Here is a 21,773-nt window from a genome sequence, read left to right on the forward strand (position 1 = left end):
GATTAGCAGATGTTTGAATTGGTTTTGTTTCTCAACTCACAAGTTTATACTCATAGATTTTTAATTCAAGTGAAGGAGTCATGCTGGATATGTAATAAGTAATAATGGTTATGTGATAATGATATATGTATCTCTCTTCATCAGTGTACCTCAAAGCACTTTTTATAAACAAGATCATTATCATTATCTACATTTTATAGATTCATAGATACTACAGTCAGAAGGGACCTCAGTAGATCATCGAGTTCGACCCCCTGCCGGAGGCAAGAAAGAGCACTGGGGTCAGATGACCCCAACCAGGTGCTTGTCCAGTCTCCTCTTAAAGACCCCCAAGGTAGGGGAGAGCACCACCTCCCTTGGAAGCCCACTACAGATTCTGGCAACCCTTACCGTAAAGAAGTTCTTCCTGATGTCCAACCTAAATCTGCTCTCCATCAGTTTGTTGCCATTATTTCTAGTTACTCCAAGGGGTGCCCTGGTAAACAGAGCATCTCCTATCCCTTGCTGTCCCCCCCGATGAATTTGTAGATGGCCGCAAAATCGCCTCTTAGCCTTCTCTTGCAGAGGCTGAAGAGATTCAGGTCCCTCAATCTCTCCTTGTAGGGCCTTACCTGCAGGCCCCTAAGCATACAAGTGGTCCTCTTCTGGACCCTCTCAAGGTTATCCACATCCCTATTGAAGTGCAGTGCCCAAAACTGGATGCAGTACTCCAGTTGTGGCCTCACCAGAAAGAGGGGAAGTATCGCCTCCCTGGAGCTGTTTGTGATACACCTGTTTAATGCACAATAGATGGAAAAAACAAGGCACAGGTGGGCAGAGATTTGCCTGAAGTCACATAAGGCAGTAACAAAGAGAGCAATGGCATCCACGTCTTACTGAGTCTCAGTCTGGATAAACCAATACTGTTGTTCAATTTGAATGAATTAGGGTGAGCTGCTGTTGAAATTCCAGGCTTGTACTATTTTGTCAAGATAATGGCAAACTTACCTGCTGTAGGAAAGGTCAACATTAGATAAGGTTTTTTATTTTTTCTTCAGAGCTTTAGAAAAGTAGCTGCAGGTAGCTGGCAGTGGGTGGGTTGGTTGTTCATTTATTTTAAAGGTGTTGCAGCAGCTATCCTTTTCTGGTTCTTGTGTGTGCATGTATGGGGGGATTTTAAATTTTATTGTATCTTTGCCAGAAGAAAGAAGGGGGGGATACAATAGATATAAAACAGTACCATCAGTGAGTAATTCTTATTTTGTAACACTTGATGTTCCCTTTTGTACAAGTGTAAATGACCAGAGAAGATGCATAATAGTGGAGACTAAGGTCCATTTATGCATCTGATACATGCACATGGTATCTCTATTTTTGTTAATTTTTCCTTAAATCTTGTTGGTTGGTTGGCTGGTTTTGAATTGTAGGTGAACAGAGTACAAAAAAACTGAAGTAGGAGTAAAAGTTTATATATTGCAGATGTCAAGTGGTAGTAATATTCAGCATACTTTATAGGTTGGCCGGTGGTGGCCAAGGATTAGGTTCCAATATTTCATTTAAGACCAAGGAAAAGTAATACTTAAATTCACCACCAGAAGTGAGAGCACAATAGTGCTACAATGCAGAGTGTAGGAAGTGACAGAGTTGTAAATCATCAGAGTAAATACTGTCAAAACAAACTTTGTCAGGTATTGGGCCAAAACAGTGCACCTTGACTTTGAGTGAATGACAGTAAGAGCAGTCTGCACAATTCACTGAACTGTCAAATCTGTGAAGAAATATAGAATTTTATCAAGAGCAACAGTAAAAGGCAGATTTGAGGAGAATATTTTCCAGTAGCATCATGGCACTGACCTTTTACGAGTTACTGTGCATCTGCATATGGTGAGATTTAACATTTTATCTGCTAGTTAGTGAAGCAGCACTGAACATAAGTGTTAGCAAATTCCACCAGAAGACTACTGATATAATTATTTTGGTGTGTTCATATCAGAATTGCGCCTGTTATTTGCATTAAACCATAATTGGACAAAATACAAGAACAGTTCTGAGAGCAGGGGTTGGAGCCTGTGATTCCCTCCCAGCTGAGTGCCCTGATCACTAGGATATAGTTGTGCTTTTTCTAGGCCGTAATGCAGTGGTTTTCAAACTTCCTTCAAAGTGAACCTATCATTACTTAATCTTCCACGTACTCTCCTAAAGACTGACATAGAGTCAAGCAACCTAGTCCAGCAGTGGCAACACACTGCCTTTTGGCCCCCTCCACTATTATCCCCAATCTCTTTGCAGAACACCTGATGTCCAGAGATGTGGGTTTTCCGTTTCTCACGGAAAAACAAAGAAAACCACAGATTGCAGCTAGTGGCACAGACCAGGGCAGCACAGGAGTGTGGTCAGGGCAGTGTGGAGCTCGGAGTGGCAGGCAGCTTTTGTGTGCATCTCCTCTGTGCCCTGCTGCTTCAGGTTGCACATGCTGCACTGCACAGGCTGCAGAGCCAGGACCATGAGCTCGCAGCATGCACCCACCCTGGCCCCACACACATCTGGAGGGCGTGGGTCCCCCCTGTTCCCTGAGAGTGTGCACTGCTGCCGAGAGCCAGCCCTACCCCCTGGCCCCAGACAAGCCCAGCCTGGCAAGGGAGTGCACCGCTCTAGGTCTGCGTGCTGCTGGCTGGGTGGGCACTCAATGTGGGGCTTTCCCCAACACCTCCCCACCCCCTCAGTCCCCAGCCAGCTTCCTGCAGGAGTAGGAGTGTCCATCCAGCCAGAAGTGCATGGACCCAGAGTGGCGCCCTTCAGGGAAGCCACACCTAGCCTGCATCAGCTCCCCCAGCACAGATCTGCCACTTCTGTTGAGGGCAGGGGGCTACAGCCCTGGGGCCCTGGCCCCATAGCCCTGGCAGCTACACCTATAGCCTCCGGCAGGGCTGGGGGGCAGGGGCTGTGGGTGGGGTGTCAAGGAGCATGAGCAGGGCCAAGGGGGGGGCTCATTTTAATACTGGATTTTGGGGGGGGGGGGCGGTTGTCAGAAAATTTGCCCTTTTTTTTTTTTTACCAGGGAAAACCGGGATCCCTGCTGGTGACCTATCATGAAACCCCAGTGGTTTGAAAACCACTGTCCTAATGAATCTTAAAGAGACTTCTGCATAGTGTTGCAGCTTCACCAGATGTGGAGAGTAATCCCAACTAGAATAGCATATAAACAGTTGGTTGGGCACTTTCTTGTGATTTGAATCTCCTCTACCTTTTGGACTTGCACACTTAAGTCCTTTTGTGGATCTAGCCCCACTTTCTACAAGATAAGCGGATCTCATCCTTTCATGCCTCATCCTCCAACAAATCGGAGGCAGGGAGCCAAGCATTCCTGGCTGTTCAATTCCTGACTGGTTTCTCAACCTCAAATGTAAGTCATTGAAACGAACTCTGCTCATAAACTTAAATGAGGAAAATATTTCTTCTGCCTCTCTCTAGAAGAGGCCAGAAGTGTTTTAAAACTGGTCCAGCAATCCAACAAATTCTACTTACAGGGACGTAATAACTTCTACCCATTGAATGGCTGGACTCTCTTTAAATTGTTAGCAGTAGAACATGTACTTCTTGAACATTTTAATGTATTTATATGATTCTTACAAGTAATATTAAGGCCTTATTATAGGTTGTCATCCATTTTAATTTATTCATAAGGTTTTTTTTTGTTTTTGTTTTTAATAATTTGAAATATAACTGACTTCAAACAATCAGCTTTTTTATTTAAAATGATTTTTGTATATCTTGTGGTACATTAAATGTCATACAAGTTTAAGTCTTGGTGGCAGTAAAGGAGTTCACTGTTATGTTGTGAGAGATCAAATATGTACTGCATTTACATCTTGGAAAGTTACAGTATATAATTTCATGTAAGCCACCCCCTGGAAACTGGATGCAGTAATTATCTGCTGGTCAAAAAGGTATGCAGTCGTGACTGAATTCCATAATGGGGGGGGGTGGCATTAAAACTGATCACCTGTGGAGTCTTTCTGTGTGAAGAGAGGTGCTATCCATAGATTCAAAGGAATAAGTTCTGATCTGCACGCTTGCTGAGATCAAAGCATCCACAAGGGGCCAATAGGAACAATTTTTGGTGAAGCTGTCTGAAGATGGAGGGGTTCATTAAGTGCCAGAGAGAGGTGTAATGGAAAAGAAAGGACTGGGGACAATTTTGGTAGCTTGAGCAAAGAATGTTAATCAATTGGTAGTATAATTGCATGAGAAAACTAGCAAATACACTTTACTTTTCATCCTCTGTTTTGAAGGTTAGTGCATTATAACATTTTGAGTAAGTGTTAATCCAGTGCTGTCAGAGACAATATTGTGTGTTTTTGAATTGAACTCAGTATGACAGAATAATAAATTGATAAAGAGGCTGGTTGGATAAAAATTGCATCCAAAAATACATTTTTCAGAAGCCCACGTTATACAGAAGACAAAGTGCAAACCGTTACCAGTGAGGGCTCTACCCTTCTTCTTCTCTGCCATGTAGGCAGCAAACCCACACTTTTTTAGACTGTAAATTGCTCAAATTAAACTCAAACTGCCTTGGCTCAACTATAGGAGAAACTCCTGGATCCTGTACTACTGGCTGACTGAGAAGAAAGAATTGAAACCCATTCCCAAGTGCTCCTTGAATTCACCATTTTAAGTATTAGGTTTGCATACTACAGCAGTACATGAAGGTGCAAGTCTAAAAGACAGTTAAAGAACGACTGATAACATTTGCTGTAGAAAAAGAAAGGTGGGGAAAAAACTAATAAGTCTTCATAAGTTATGGCTATTCAAAGACCTGTGGCTTATCGAACTTGCTTTGGAAATGGAAAAAGAAAAGGTGGCTATAAACAGAGATGGTGTGAGTCAGTTAAGGTTTATAGGAGGTTAGATTAGAATCTAATTAGTTAACACTAACCAGAGGAATCAAAGGAATAAATTCCAAATAAATCATGGTAGAAAGCTATTTGGGAGAAACTAATTTTATTTATTGCGTGTGCTGTGTTGCTCTCTCACAAAGTTTGAAAGGACACAGAAACTGAACTGTGCTTAAAACCCACACATCTTCAACAGGAAAAATAATTGTATTTAAAAAAAATAATCTGCATCATAAGTTACTAAAGAAAATTGGTAAACATATCGTACCACTGATGACTGAAAAATCATGGACCGCTAGATGTACTGTAAGAGCAGAGCAAAGTAAACAGGATGAGTACAGACTTCTGTTCTCAATAAACTACCAAATGTGTGAAGAAGAAAAGAAGATCCCCAACAGCACATATTCTGATACGTTATAACAGTCACCCCACTGAAAGCAGTGGACTGAATCTATGTTTCATCAAGATAACCAGAGGCATACTGGGCACTTAGACACATGCGAGGAAGCTGTTCTGACTTGCTGTAAATCCAGGGCATTGGAGCAGACTCAATTAATCAAGTCTGCTGAAGCGCAGAAATGAACACGCTCTGGCAGCCTCCGTCGTGTATCAGTGTCCCCACACTTAAAAATGGCAGTGGGGCACTTTGAACTAACATCGAATGAGCTTTAGTTCAAAGTGCTCCAAAGCCAATTTTCACTGCAGGGACAGTGATACATGTGACACTTGTGCACTTTTAATTAGCACAGCTTGCTAATTAAAGCATCCCCTCCCCCCGAGCATATCTATAAATGGCCAATGTGACCATTTGTGTAGGAAGTTCTGCTATTATGTGCTAAATCCAGTAAGGGACTTGGCTTCCTTAAATACACCTAGGTGTAAACCTAAGGAGCTCCTACTAGGTGACTAATTAACCTTGAAGCACCAAAACTCTTTCTAGCTAAAGTTATTTTTGTATTTAAGCTATCTCTATCTAAAGTCCTCTAAGCACCTGGAGTTCTGCTTCTGTGTATTTCCAGAACTATCTGAGTCGCAAGTGGCTCGGTGCCTCTGTTCTGCCTAAGTTAATTCGGGATCCGAGAACTAGGTGCTCCTCCACTTCATATCTTGGTGTGTAGGTTCAAAGTACATGTGACGCACACTGTGGGGAATCAAGCCCCTCACCCTCCCAGTGTTGGTTGTTTTCTTTTAAAAATGCTAGTGAGGTCCTTCTGTTTCACATAGTAACAGACTGTTCATAGCATTCACCCAAGTTCATTGGCCTCCATAAACTTCCATTAGCAGCACAATTACTATATTCTCCATGTTAGAATGAAATAGTGATCATTGCCCTGTTCAAAGCAGTTACAGGCAGGAGTGGAAGGTAGCACTTGCCTACAACTCCAATTCGGATAGCTGACTTTCCCATGTGTTCAGATGTAAAGGGGAAAGGCTAGGCCCCAACCTCAAGGGTGTGGATTTCCCTCATGACCAAGTGCTCAAATCACATATTCTGTATAGGTGAAAATTAATTCTCCCCGACTTCCCTCCACCACCAGGTTTTGTTTTTTTTTCTAGTGTTGAAAGTATGCTGTTCAAGAGAATGTTATATATATATACACAAAATTGGGGAGCTACTATTGCATGAAACCCTACTTAGGAACGATAGGAACATGGTTGTAAATTGCCCAAATGATTTAAAACAAAGAATAGCAATAAATGGATCAAAATGGGAGTGTTATGCTGAGACTGCATCGAGTCGGGTTTTATTTAATTTCTACATTAATGATCCGGAAAGAGAAGTAAAAGCAGTCTTTTAATGACATGTAGAGTTTCATAGTGGGTAGGAAAAACTACAAACAATAACAAGGGCAGGGAAATTATACAACAAAACAGAAAATAAAAAACAGGCCAGAAATAAAGTGGAATACAGGCAATTAAAGATAATCTAGGACAGGGGTAATCAACCTTTTTAAACTCAAGATACCCCTTGATAGATTCAAAGCACCCTTTGAAAAATGTAGCCTCTTAGTTTTAAATTGCTTTTTGACTATAAAAAACCAACAGCAATTATTCTGTTGTAAAGAACTCAGAGGCCAGAATGTTTTTAATACCCTCAATTCCTATTTGAAATCTCTGGATGCATCCAGACAAACGCAGATGTGTGCAGTACGTAGCATCACAGACACATCTGTGGCGCCACGCACTGCACATGCAGACATTCCCTGTATTGCCAAGTACCAAGTAACCTCCGGGGTCAAAAAAACCCATGCCAAAAAGAAGAGAATGGCACATGTGGGAGCAAAACGTACCATCCAAAAGCAGAGACTGGCCAGCCAGAGCCATGCTCCAACTTCCAGCCAGGATCCCAGCTACAGCTGCGCCACAGCTGCAACTCTCTGAGGCCTCCAAGTACACAGGTAAGGCTGCTGGGGCCAGCACAGTTGTTGGCCCCAGCGTCCCCTACCCCACCCAGGGTAACCTGCCATGTGCCACTACTACTTATTCCCATGGAAACAAACATCCACTGTCATGTGGATGCAGCTTCTGGGTTTATCTTATCAATTGTGTTTGCACGCCTAACAGTGCTAACGTTGCAAGGCATCCTGTGGCACCCTCAAAAGGATCTTAAGGCACCTAAGGCTGTTGTGGCATTCTGATTGAGAATCATTAATCTAGGAGAGCAGCAATGCTAAGAGAGCCTTTAGGGTGGTGGAACAACAAATGAGACATGAGTTTGCAGGCTAAGATGGCTGTAAAAGAAGCCACTGCATGGGGATGTACATCTAGAGGAGGCATGTTGGGGACTACAGCTACACTAGCCCCTCTCTGCCTGAAAAATTGCATTGATTTGGGGCCCTTGTCAGCCAGTAATTGGTCGGTAAGAGGAGAACAAAAATGTGGTGAATTAGTGCACAAGGAAGCATTAAAAGAATTGAATATTTAAAATGGGACAAATTGAAACTGATCCATGCATACCTGTAAGATAAATGGTTCTGTAGGTGGTTCACAGGGGTTAAAGCAGAGGGAAGAAAGGAATTTTGGGGCCAGAAACCAGGAAAGCAGTACAGTAAAATTTGAAATATTAATCTTCTCAGGATGATAGGCACTTCACAGGTTACTTGGTACTTTTGAGCAATTTAGTTTTAAAAGAATCTATAAAATGTATTGAAGAGAACTATGTTGCATTGGCAAAGAGATGGACTGGGTTGACCCAACAGCTCTTTTCCTTCTTTAAGTAAAGCAGAAGAGGAAATACAAGATAAAAAATATTTTACGTTTGTTCAATGATGAAGAATCCCTCTGTGAAATTTCTCCAGAATCAGAGTACCAGCTGGCCTATGACTTCTGTCAGTTAACTAAGAAGTGCCTATGCAGCCCTTCACTTATTTGAAACTTGAGAGGCCAATACTTTTTTTCCCCTTATAGAATTACCTGCTTTGCCAGGCAAGATTTTTACACAGTCCAACTAAAATGTACATGTTTGTTCAAGTACATTGATGGCATTTTTCATGTTTGGTGTGTATATACGAAACACAACAAGAGTTAATTTTATATTCAAGTCAAAATGTAATCATAAAATTTATGTAAAACACATGTTATTTGTATAGCATTCACATAGGTTACATATATTTTTCTTCAACTTGGGAGGTTTTAATTGCTAGGAACTGGGAATTTTATTTTTTTTTAATAATATGTTTCAGCAACCCTCTGGCAATCACTGAAAACAGAAATAAGGAATGGAACCAGAACACAGGCATTGTAGTTTTCCAACAGAGAAGAAAATGTTTTTTACATGTGTTTAATTAACATTGCACCAGTCACAGGTTTGCCTCATAATCATTTGGTTGCTTAGGTTTTATGAAAATGATGCTCTCCATGCCATTTTGAAACTAATGATATGGAGGTTCAAGCCAAATACAGTTAATCCATTTATTTTATAGTTCCTTGAATCTACAGATGCCACCACAATTAAAATAAGTTTAATGAAGCCAGAGCAGGACTAGTGCAGAGGCAGTTCTACGGTAAATTTATGCAAACAGTAGATTGGACTGGAGTATTTGAGTAGGTTTGTGACTAACCAGGAGAGTGTTCTGAGCTTGAACAAGGGAAGTACAGAGATGACAAACGTTTTGGGGATATAAAGTAACCCCAAGTTACTTTAAAAAGCAGGTCAAAATGGTGGCAAAAAGGAGGAACTGTGATGATCAACATTTCTTTGATGGGTCACATAATTAGAATGCAGTTGTGTTTGTGCAGTGCCAGCTGCAGTGGGGCAGGATTCCCAAGTCACTGCTATTGTAAGTGTGACAGACTTGCCCGATCGAGCACCAACACGTCCAGGGGCTCGAGAATCCTCAATTCCAACTGGTGGCACCAATCCACTAATTGGGAACAAGCTGGGGAAAGTGGGCACCCCCTCTTTCCTGAAGGGGGGGGAGGAGCACCCCGACCGGATTGTGGACTGCAAAGGAGAGCGTGCTCGGCATGCTGGAGGCAGACGCGGCAAGGGATGGCAAGGAGAGAGGAGCTCAGGAGAAGACCATCGTTGGGAACCCCGCCTGGGCCTCGGGGGTGTGCAGATTGGCGCATGATGCTCAGGCTCTTGAGACTGCGAACCTGGCAAGTAGCTGGGTGGGACAATGTGTGGATCGGCACATGGAGAGCTGGTCCTGGGAGAGGCTGGAGGCTGCTCGGGCCCCACACACCACGCAGAGAGACTCAACCTCGAGAGCAGCTCGAGGCTGCTCAAGTTAACCCCTGCTCTAGGCTGGGTAACCGGAGCCCCTCAGTGCGACTCAGCATTAAACTAAAGGAGCCCCGGTGCCCAGAGCGGGCCCAGGACGGGGAAAGATCCCCAGTGGGAGGCCGGGTGGGCCCAGAGTGGGGCACCATGCCATCGAGGGGAGCCAGAGGCACCGCTGGAGAGGCACTCATGGGACTGGCCACCAGGGCATGAACCTTGTCTGCTTCAGAGCAGGAGCATGAGTTGCTGGGGAAGTGGGTCCCGCAGGGGAGGCCGGTTTGGGAGTGGAGGGTCTGCAGCCTCCCCCCACTCCACTGTGGGTGGGGGGGGGACGTGTCCACATCCCAGGGCACTAAAGGGGAGGGGCTCCAGGAAACACCCTGTGGGGTGCTGAGTGTACCTCATATCTTGTGATTGATCTTTGCTTTGTATTGCTGATGTTAATATAGTTATGGGTACTCCTTAAGGGGGGTTATGTTGGTTTCCCTGTTTTTATCACCGATATATGTTTAGTGCATATTATCAGAACTTACCTGTATTGCTGCCTGTGTACCTCTATTACATTGCTACCTCAACTTACCTGGGTTTATCTGCTGAGGTGATGTTTATATATGTTTACTGTGTTGATGCCTTGACTTACCTGTTCCAGGGAGTTAATGTTCATCTGTGCAGGGGGGTTAATTATTGCCTGCGCTGTGGATCACCTGTACTGAGCTCCCAGTTGCCTGTTCTATGTTTTGTAGTCCCTCGAAGTGGTACAATGTGTTGAGTGCAGGTTACTCTATATAGTGTCACATACCAATTTTACTGTAAATATTTAATGTCTCTTATTTATATTTATTTTTGTATAGCAAATAAATTTGTGTATAGTTGTATATAGTTAAGTGCTTTATCCTGGCCTGGCTGTCTAGAGAAAAGAGAGACCTGCTCCCCGGTGGCAGGCCCCTCTCACAGCACTCTTGACTGACCACCCCATCCCTTCCACTTACCAACAGGGCACACCCCTGTGTGTACCTGGGCTACATAATAACAATGATAGTGTTAAATGACTAAAGATAGCAGATTCTGTTGGCTCAGGATTGATTCATTTACTTAATTTTCTGAATTGACGGTCCATCCCTTGTTCCTGAGACTGGCTGTGCCCTCAAGTGTAAGATTTCAGATCTCTTAAAGTTAAGGTTTGGTTTTTACAATCAGCAGAAGAAATGATGTACATTTAGTCACTGTCCCCTCTCTTTTATGACGCACGTATTTCCATTTATGTCCATGGTGCTGTATAAAACTGCTAAACTCAAATTTGTGTCTCAGAGTTTTATAGCTTAAGTTCAGGGGAGAGTAAACAGGAGGTTATGACACAAGAGTGAAGAAGCAGCAGCAAAGATGGGCAGCTACTATACCCCGGTTCTGACTTCAGGAGCCACAGCATGCAGTGGGAAATAACAAAGGTTGCATTGTTCTCCTTTGGTTTTAATATTTGTATTTGTCAGTATTTATTTGCATGTGCAGGAGCTGTCACCTTTTGATTTATGCAGATGTTTGCAATAGCCAGATTTGCCCATTCCTCACATTCGGGGATGTTTGGAAGAAGGGGGTTAGGTTCAGCCTGTGATTAAAGACAGGAGCTGGCTGCAATATCTAAATCTAGACCTGGAGAGGAATAGCCTCAAAGAGCAATGTAGCGATGCATCAGCTCCAGGGTTTTGGTTAAGTCTCATATTTTAACCATTTTCTTCTATCTATTCCTTGCACATTTGGTACCCCCTCTGTATGCTAAGAAGGAAAAATGCAGAGGCACCAAACATACTCTCAATGAAGTGACTAATCTTTACCCTTCATGAATGTTCAAGGATAGCCACCTCAAATCATTAAACTGTTGTTTTTTAAAAAAGAAAAAAAAAGGAAATGCAAAGCAGTTAATTGCATTTGCCAAGCATTCTGCAATGTACATCATTGTCTATTCAGATTCTCACAGTCATTACCAGACAGAAATTAGCTCCAGCAATGAATGGTCAGTATGATGCTGTCAGCAATGCACAGTTTAATTTTAAATTTTAAAATGGAGTCTGTTGTCTGCCTCATATCAGCTATTAACTTTACTGTCATTGTCACAAAGCTATCAATCTCAGCATGTCCCAAACCTATTTTCTATGTAGCGCCAGCCCCTCTAGCTTCCTATACATACAGATTTTAAATCACCTTCTCTTGTACTGCATAAAAGGTTTAAGGGTGTAAGACTTGGCACTCTGTAGTTTTACAGACACTCAGTATCTTCTATAAGATGACAGGTTGCAGCTACTCTTTGCCCTGGAACATGCAGCTCAGGTGGAGAAAGGCTGTAGTTTACAGCCTTTGGCAACTCATTAAGTTTTAAATACAGGTTTTCAGGTCATGTAAATGGGACCCTCCTCCCCCACTCCCTTCTGCATTACAGGGCAGAGGGCTCAGTTACACTGCCAGGGAATAGGTCCCACCCTCCTGCTTCTGCTCCATACCCATCAACCCTGGAAATGGGGGTGGGCAGATGATCCTGCATTTCAGTGTGCTCAAGAGCAGCAGTTTGAGATGTCCTCACTGCCTCATTTCTGGGGTTGCTGCCCATGAAGCAGGAGCAGGTAGGAGGAGCTGATTTCCTCAGTGGCCTGACTAAGCACTGCTGCCACAGTGCAGATATACCCTCCGGTATAAGCTCTGCCTGCGACAGGACAGCATACGAGACCAGAGGAGATGCTTCAAGTTAGTTAGGGGAGGTGTTAGTTACAACAAGGGCGTTTTGAATGAAGAATCTTCACTTCCAGAATCTACAACCCTTCTTCATCCAAGAGCACCTAGGACTGTCGTCCTTTAGGGCTTGTACATCTTCTCAGACTAGCCAGAAGAAAACAAAACATGTAGGGGAAGGGACAGTTATTCACGGAGATGTAACCAGCAGTTTTTGCATAGGGTGTTGGCTAGGGCAGTAGCAGTGGTGACTAGGCTAGCAGTGGCAACAGCCACTGATCATGCGCCTCCTCTTTGGCACCTGGCGCTAATGCCCTATTCTGCCATTCCTACTTATGCTAATGGCTATTTCCCTACTGTGAAGTGGTACCCTGGAGAAAGCACACTTTCTGCTCTTGGTTTAGTTTGCTGCATTTTTTCATATTTTAGGATAAGTGTGCAGGGACAGGTGCATTTCTCCTACCATTCCCTGATGGAGCGTTAGGCTCTTCAATCCACCTACATTTATCAAAATTGTAAAGGGCCTATTTGTTAAATATGTTAGTAGTGCAGTTATTGCATCTTTGCATATAAATCAGGCAATTAAACAAGGCTAATTTTGGTCATTTGAATGTGCAATTACCTACTTTATATATGCAAGTCTAGTAATTATGTGAGCTGGTTTTGCATGTCATTAAGAGAAGCACGTGCCAAACTGATCTAATAGCTATTTCATGCTCAATCTGCAACAGGATTCTTGGACCTACCAGCCATTTGGTACCTACATCCAGTATTTAGATGTCAATGGATTCCTCAGATCACCTCTTGCATAGCCAACAGATCGCCTGTTGGATAACCTGTTGAAGCCTAAGTTTCTGCCAGTAATGTCCCCTGATCCTTAGTTTCTGCTGGTGGGCATGCACATAAACATCTACACTGTCATGCTGCAGAGCTGCTCTGACCCAGCTGCCCTGCTCCTATCTCATCTGCAGTGCCTTCTCCAGCTGATGTTCTCAGACTGGCTTTGCATAAAAGACAGATGGGGTGAGGGGTTGGGGTGGAGATGGGGGCAGGGTGCTGTATGTACATCCTGTTTTACCCAACTCTGCCAAGGGCTAGGACACTTTCCTGCAATATAGAAGACCTGGGTTAAAATCTCTGCTCTAAGGTACAGTGGATATTTCTCCTCTGCATTTACTTCCATACTAGCTTGGGCAGCTCCCTTCTCAGCTCTATGATTCTTATTAGGTTCCTGCCTTTCCCCATGTGTTACAAGACAGTCTAGGCACTGAGCCTGGGCTGAAATCTGAATGGGCAGCAGGGTGCATACAACTGCATGTTCCAATGCCAACATAGCAATGCCTAAGTCAGTTTGTGGGTTTAACCCAAAGGACAAGTCTGCTATTCAGTATCAGCAGAGTCTGCACACACAATACCAAAGATGAGAGAGGTTCAGGCTTGGAGCTGGAAGGTAGTAGCATTGTGAAAGATGCCTGCCCTTTGCCCAGCAGGAACTCTGATATACATGTTTCTGCTGGAAGCTCCTCTCTGCATAACTTACAAGCTCTGCTACAATGAGATAATAAAGCACGTATTTTATAAGAATTTGAAAAATACTGCAGAGAAGGTATGTAATCTATGGCTGCCTGGGGCAACGGCCTTCAAGTTCACACTGAACATTAGCATAGGGGAAATTATAGGGATAAAAAATATTATACTATTCAGCAAGGAACCAAACCAGTACTTCCCTTGGCAACAGCAGCAAGAGGTAAAGCGTGGACAGGGCACCTTTCATACAAAAGTGCATTGAACCAGCATGAGACTGAATTTTTGCACATTTAAATGATTTATTCAAGTACAATTGAGCTCTTCTCTTATAAAGACCATGTTGACAAGCATTACCATCTGTGTCTAAGCTTGTAGTTAGACTGACATCACAATAAAGACCTGAATTGTCTTTTTCCACACTTCAAGTTTTTAGACTGTGCACTGACACAGCACTTCAACTTGTTAACACTGCTGTATATAGTGCCTGTTGTTGCACTCATTGACTTCATAGTTGTAAGTTTTTCCACCTAAGAGAAAGCATTTGAAGCACTGGGGATCGAGAACCAAGAACCTCTGCAATTTATGGCCATTGCTCCTTGTGCCCCAGTGAACAGTTTTTCTCCTAGCTCCTGATATTCACCTCTTATAGATGGCCACCAAGTCTTCTCATCCCCAGGCTGAACAGTCCCATATCCCTTAGTCTTTCCTCATACAGTTTGTCCTTCAGGCCCTTAATCATTCTCGCAGCCCTTCTCTGGACCTTTCAAGATTCTCCACATCTTTTTTGAAGTGTGGCACCTGAAACTAGACACAGTCAGTAGAGAGCAAATACCACTTCCTTAGCCTGGCTCCCAACCCATCAGTTAATGCATCCCAGTACTATTAGTTCTACAGCATCACACTGGCAGCTCATGTTCATCCTGTGATCAACCATAACCCCAAAGTCCCTTTCAGTCATTGTGCTGGCCAGGACATCTTCTCCTAACCTATATTTGTGTCACTGGTTACTTCTCCCCAGATGAAGCACTCTGCCTTCATCCTTATTGAACTGTATACGGTTCCACCCCACCCACCTTTCCAGCTTGTCCAGGTCCACTTGGATCCACATCCTATCCCTTAGCGTGACCACTTTTCCCCATAACAGTATTGTCCACAAGCCTGGCCAGGGTGACCACATCCTCATCTAAATCATTGATAAAGATCTTTAACAGCACAGGACAAAGAACTGAACCCTGCAGGATGCCACTGGCCACCTCCTGCCAAGATGATACAGACCCATCCACTAACACTCTCTGGGTTTGATCATGTAGCCAGTTCCCAACCCACTTGACTATGGATTCTGCCAGCCCACAATCCCCCAGTTTTTTCATAAGATCACCATAGAAGACCATACTGAAGGTCTTTTTTAAAATCTAAGTATATGACATCAACCGCATCTCCCACATCTAAGTGGTTTGTTACTTGATCATAGAAGGAGATGAGGTTGATCTGACATGACCTGCTCGCAACAAAACCATGCTGGCTATCCTTCAGCATTGTGACTTCTGCCAGGATCTTACAAATAGACTTCTTGATAATTTTTTCCAAACTTTTACCTGGTATTGAGGTGACACTGACCAGCCAATACTTCCCCGGATCCTTCCTCCTGCCCTTCTTAAAGAATGGCACCACATTGGTCCTTTTCCAGTCTCCTAGGTCCTCTCCCAAGCACCAGGAATCTTCGGATATCTTCACCAATGATCCTGCAATGACTCCAGCCAGTTCCCTCAGCACTCTCAGGTGTAATCCATCCAGTTCTGCTGACTTGAAGACATACAGCTGCTCTAAGTGCTCCCTCACATGTTCAATGCTGATCAGAGGTTGACAATCACCCACTTCCCCTGTATTTGTCCAGTATCTGACCAGGCAGGCAACCACCATTTGTATGCCAGAACACCAATGCAAAGTATTCATTAAAGAGTTCAGCTTACTCCTGTCTGTTATCAGCTGTCCCATCTCATTCTGCAAGGGCCTCACATTTCCCTTGGTCTTACTGCTGCTCTCTATATACCTAAAGAAGGACTTCTTATGGTCCTTGACCTTGGTCGCCAACTTGATCTCAGTCACTGCCCTTGCCTTCCTTATCCTCTCCCTACAAATACAGGCTATACTTGTATATTTCTCCTTGGTGATCACCCCTTGTTTCCACTGTCCATAAGCCTCCTTTTTCTTTTCTAAACACTCCTGGTAAGCCAAGAGGGCTTCCTGGCCCCTTTACCACCTTTCCTGCATACAGGAATGGACCCTTTCTGTGCTCTGAAAATTGCTCCTTTGAGGAATGACCAACCTTCCTGAACTCCCTTCCCCTCCAGTCCCTCTTCCTATAGGTTCTCTCTCACTATTATCCTAAGCTCATTCAAGTCAGCCCTCCTGAAGTCAAGTACCTCTGCCCTAATGACTGACTTCCCTGCCCTACAACGGATAGTGAATTTTGTCATCTCACGATCACTATATCCCAGATTACCCTTAATCCTCAGATCTCCCACCAGGTCATTCCTTTTGACTAAAACCAAACCCAACAAAGCATTCCCCCTGGTCGGCACTTTCACCTCCTGTACTAAATAAAGTTGTTCCACGCAGGTCAAAAACCTATGTGACCAGTCAGATCTAGCCGAGTGCTTCTCCTAGAAGATGTCAGGGTAATTGAGGTCATCCATAACAACCATGACCCTTGATTGTGCAGTCTCCATCAGTTTTCTGGAAAATTCCAGATCTGGGTCCTCCTCCTGGTGTAGCAGTCTGTAGTAGATGCCTACCATCAAGTCCCCTTCTCCTTGGCTCCCCTTCCCCCCCTGTATCTTGACCCACAGGGTCTCAAGTTGTCCTTCTCTCAAACCAGTTCGGATCTCCACAGAGGCATAGTGCTGCTTTACATAGAGAGCTATACCTCCTCCCTTCATCCCTACCCAATCTCTTCTGTGCAGCCTGTAGCCCTCTATGCATACAACCTTATTTCTATTTGTCAGGCACTAAAAATGTGTTCAGTGCTGTACAAGGCCTGTAGAACAAAGGACACTCCATCTAGGAGGTCATAAACAAACAACAGCCACATAGTGCCCTAGCTGACCAAAACATAAGACCATTATATAGCAATAGCCCAGGCCACATTTAGCTTCTAAGTGAATAAAAGTGTTGCATAAGATGAGTTAAAGAGTTGCAGTGAGGAATTGTGTTACAAAGAGGGATTTGGAAGAGCAGAGACAAGCCTTTTGTGATATTGCAGTAGGGAAGGCATTCAAGGTATAGGGGCAGTACAGAAGCCAGGAGTGAAGGAGATGACAAAGGGTACTGGCAGAGGAGGTACTGGCAAAGCAAAGTCAGAGTAGACACTACAACAATCAGATGTAGATCAGAGCAGAATCGTAAAAGGAAAGACACATAGCTTAAAACTGGTGCAGAAGCAAGAGGGACACAAAGGGATTATTTCAAAGAGGCATAAGGATGGTGAGTGTAGCTGATGAAGAAAGTGGCATTTGAAACAGATTCCATGGGAAGGGGGCTGAAAGGCTCTAAAAGCATTGGTCAGTGTGTTATGCCCACTGGTTTAGTCAGCTGGGTGACAGCATGTGTCTTAGAGAACTTTATATATGAAGAAACATTTTTTTTCTATTTTTCCAAGGGGAAGATAGTCATTAGCCAGCTCATTAGCCACTGGAGGTGAATCCTACTTCACCCTGCAGAGGCTCTTGCACTCTCATTCATTTCAATGGACAGTACTTGTGCAGTTATCAGTGATTGGCAACAGCCTGAGTGTTTTGGCCAGGAAGAGATGTGAGATTGGGTCTTATCAGATGTAATTAATTAACATGCTCTGGGATCCTATAGAGAATCCTAGAGGAAATTGCAATAGTGTTAATATTCCCAAGATTTTCTGAAGACTTAGAAACTGGTAAAAAGAGGAGAAAAAAAACCCTCTCTTGATCTCAAAAGAAGGGCAGCTTGTGCTTGTTGTTAAAGCTGCAAGCATCTCATACCTATCTCCTCCCCACAGAAATAGAGAGCACTGCTTGTGCTCTGGAAAGGTCAACTCATCCCTTCCTTGGCTCCAGAAGGTTATCTCTAAATGATGTCTGAAACAGCTCAATAAATCTTTATGGAGAGATGCTGTATAAATTGTATCTTGATTTCTTGACTTGTAATAGATAGACTTCATAACCAGTGGTAAAGTGACAGTTCTGAAAGTGTGTGCACATATCCCTTTAGAAAATGCAATGTGCCATTTTAAGGTGGGGGGGGAGGGTTCTGAGAGAGAGCAAAACTGTAATACCTTTTAGGATCAGAGTGCTTTTTGAGCTATATATGCTCTGCCAAATGAGGAAAGGTACCAACAGCCAGGGCTAAAACTGGTAGGGTTTGTTAGATTGGCTTTAAACTCAGTAAGCACATCTACATGTGCACATTTACTGCACAGTAACCAAAATTACTTTTCTGTACAGGTGTGTGTCTACACGTGCACACCCGTACTGCACAATACATATGGTAATTTATGCTGACTTAAACATAAATTTGATACCTGTATGAAATTTACACTTGATTAGTTACTGCGTAGTAACACACATGTAGACAGCTTACTGCACAGTAACACTTTGTGTGTGGATTGACTTGGGACTAACTTTCGTCCCAAGTCAGTCCGCGCCCAGTGTTAATGCACCTTAATGCCTGCCTGTGTAGACATCAGCCTACTCCCACATACTGCACTGTAATTTACTGCGCAGTAAATCTAAGCCGGAGTGTAGACACACCCAGTGGAAAGGAAAAGTAAGAGTTTTCGCCTGCTTTGAATAATCCGACGTCTGTCCAGCCTACAAATACAGCAAAGCTAAAGAGATTCAAAAACAGAATACGAATGCACAGACTTTTAATTTCCTGGAAATGTCTATACAAAAAGGCAAGGGCTACAGAAACAAAGCTACTGGGCCTTAAAACAATTTGCAAGGATGCAGCTTGTGAGTGAGAGGACATAGCTAAAACCAGGGGAGCTTTTTCGTGTCAGTGCACTGACACAGAAGGAACAGAAGCAGAAGGACCAGTGGGTGGTAAGACGTATACAAGTTTTCATACTAGCGCTGTAGATGCAACTGATGTTAAAGAGTGTTCTGGTTTGAACAGCTTCTACTGCCAGTTACTACAGATTGGGTAGATCAGGTCTGTCCAATTTCTGAGTGGCTGGGGGGCCTCAAGCCCCTGCTGCACACCCCTTGGCCACATACCTCCCAGGCTCCATCCTGCATGGGGCTACACTCCCCCACTGCACTTTGCAGATGCTGCTGCACCACACCAGGAGACCTCGTACCCAAACCCCCATGACACACTGTGCCATGCAGTAGATACCCCCTTGCAGAGTCATGCTACTTCCTCTCCCAGTCCTCAGAGCCACTGGATCCTTTGGCCCCACAGGCCGTGCCCTGCCTCACCACCCCCAGCAGCAGAAGCTGGGGGTGGGAGGAGGAGCCCAGAGGCTCCAGCACAGCAGGAGCAATGGGGGGAATGGTGGCCAGACTGGGTGCCACAGTTTAATCCCTCAGGGGCTGTACAAGGCCTGTGGACTGCCAGTTGGACAGCCCTAGGGTCCATCGTAAGAAAAAGTGGAAGTGAGAGCTGAGGTTTGGGGGTAGGGGATTGAGTTCCTGCGAGCTCCTAGACTTCTAAACAAAATGGTAAAAAGGGGTTTCTGAAAACAGTTCAAACATGTTCATGTTCATCAAGTAAAACTACCTAACACAGTTCTGTATGTTGCCTGTATTAGTACAAAGTGATTTAATCAAGCTAATTTGTATCAGCCTTGGGATGGGTTGTTCACTTGTCTTTCTCACTTTGAAGTCAGCCATGCACGGGAAAGAATGAAAAATAGCAGCCAGAATGAATGTGTGAGCAGTCGCTGAAGCCCTGAATCATGGATTTGGGATAAACACCAACTATGAGAGAGGACTACCTTATGACCTATGAAAAAGCATAAGGAAGACATACTAATAGGCTCCCAGGCATAAGCAGTTTGAAGTTTTGCCAGTAATACTGTCAGTCACTAAAATCCTATATCCAACTACCAGCAGGACACCTGATTGAGCCCTCCACCTGGGATCCAGCTGTTGATCATCACTGGGTGAAATAGATGTCAATGGATGGCGCCAACACCGAATTAGCATGTTTATGGAAAAGGGTGAGTGGTTGGGCAAATATCTATGAATCCATCTGGGCAGCAGAGGTATTGCATGATACAACTTCTAGGTATTTAACAGCCTATTGGGGTGCCCAGCCCAGAGCTGGGTGTCCAGTTTTTTCCATAGAGTATGTTTAGAAAGTGCGTTGGAAAGGCAGGTGCCCTCAGAAACTGTGTGGTGAGCTACCCAGCTAAAGTATCCCAGAGTAAAGGACATGGATCTTTAGGCATCCAAAGGGGTGGTCTGGCCAGAGATCTCCTTCTGCTTACAATCCTGAATCCTGAACAGTCTCCTGAATGTAAGCCTCTAAACCCTGAACTAAGGCCCTTCTAGGAGCAGCAGATCTCTTTGCCCCTCTTGCTCTCCCCCGCCCCCATTTAGTGTGGGGGGGAGGGGGAAGCTGTCATTGAACACACTGACCATCCAGGCAGCACTGATCACCTATCCTCCTAGATCTCCCTCCCTCACCCCTTGGAAAGCAAGAGCAGAGCACTGGGGGATGCTGGGGAATCAAAGAACCGCCCCTGTAGCAGCACAGTGCCCTGTACACCTGACACTACAAAACATAGCGCTACAGAAGATTTCCTGTTTCATCCAGAAATATTTCTGTAGCACTTTAGGCCGTTTTTTCTAGTGCTACTGGTGAGGGAATGGCCCTTCAGCTTTTGTAGCACTACAAATATAACATCTGCCCATGGGGAGAGACCCACTGCAGCCTACTCAACCTTCCAGGAAAGTGCTGGCCTGACTACTAAGCTATTGACCATTAGAAGTATGGTTCCATGTTGTTGATATAATCATTCATGGGAGAAAGGATCTGACCATGATGCATTCACAGCCCATGCTAAGAGCTCAGCAAAAGTCAGTCTCAGCCCCCTAAGTAAAATGCTCTAGTCATTAACCTGCAGTACGAGAAAGACCCAAGTTCAAATTTCTGGTTTGAAGCTTGGACTTGAACCAGAATCTCTTGTCTTCTATGTAAACACCCTACCCACCTGGCCATTGTCTGTATTACAGTACATGTGTCTCTGTCATCATGAGTATCTTGGTTCTGATTCATTCCAGGAAATATTTTGAGATCTTAAAAATGCTCATGGGATAGAACAAACACCTCTTATAACCTGTGATAGGGCATGCTTAGTTGTGATGTGGGTGGCATTCTTACTTTTTAACCTCTCACACTTCCTGTTAGAAGTCAATCACAGAGTGTTTGATCAGACCCTTGTCATCTAAAGTGACCAGGAAAACAGAATTAAGTTAATGCCTGAGGCCTAGAGCCTCCCAGACTTATTCAAGCTAAGTAGAGCCATACTGTATGATTTGTTCTAGTGAAACCACAAGACACTTCACACAGGGATCTAAGCATCCCAGCAATGGTATAGACAGCTTCCATCACATAAAAATTAGTTGGTCTCCTAGAGCAGGAAGCAGTCAGCCAAGAGCAACGCAATACATCTGCACTTGGTGTCATACTTGTCCTTAAGGGCTAAATTCTATTTCATCCCCTAGAAAGCTAATGGCAGCGAGGACCTGCTAGCAAGGTCCTGTTGTAAATGTCTAGAACCGGGGAAGCATCCTAATCTGCAGATGTAAATGCATAGTTCTTCTATGCTTTTAATGGGAAGGTAGTACACAGCTCGTTAGTCCTTGGCTGTGAACCCTACAGATGCTCCTGCTCTCCCATGCATTTCAATGAACAGTGCTTGTGTGGGTCTCTGTTCATTCAGA

General features: G+C 44.0%; 1 long non-coding RNA gene across 2 annotated transcripts in view; it reads left to right on the forward strand.

Moving 5' to 3' along the window:
• Positions 1 to 4,850: 4,850 nt before the first annotated feature.
• LOC149869572 (uncharacterized) overlaps positions 4,851 to 21,773 on the forward strand; it is an 87,681-nt gene continuing 70,758 nt past the window's right edge. For both annotated transcript variants that reach the window (XR_016441113.1, XR_016441112.1), the window contains exons 1-2: positions 4,851 to 7,276; positions 19,935 to 20,044. This is a non-coding gene — a long non-coding RNA (uncharacterized LOC149869572). The remainder of the gene's footprint in view (positions 7,277 to 19,934; positions 20,045 to 21,773) is intronic.

Source organism: Crocodylus siamensis, chromosome 3 (assembly GCF_052110815.1).
Source record: "Crocodylus siamensis isolate JL-2025a chromosome 3, ASM5211081v1, whole genome shotgun sequence".
Classification (NCBI taxonomy): domain Eukaryota; kingdom Metazoa; phylum Chordata; order Crocodylia; family Crocodylidae; genus Crocodylus; species Crocodylus siamensis.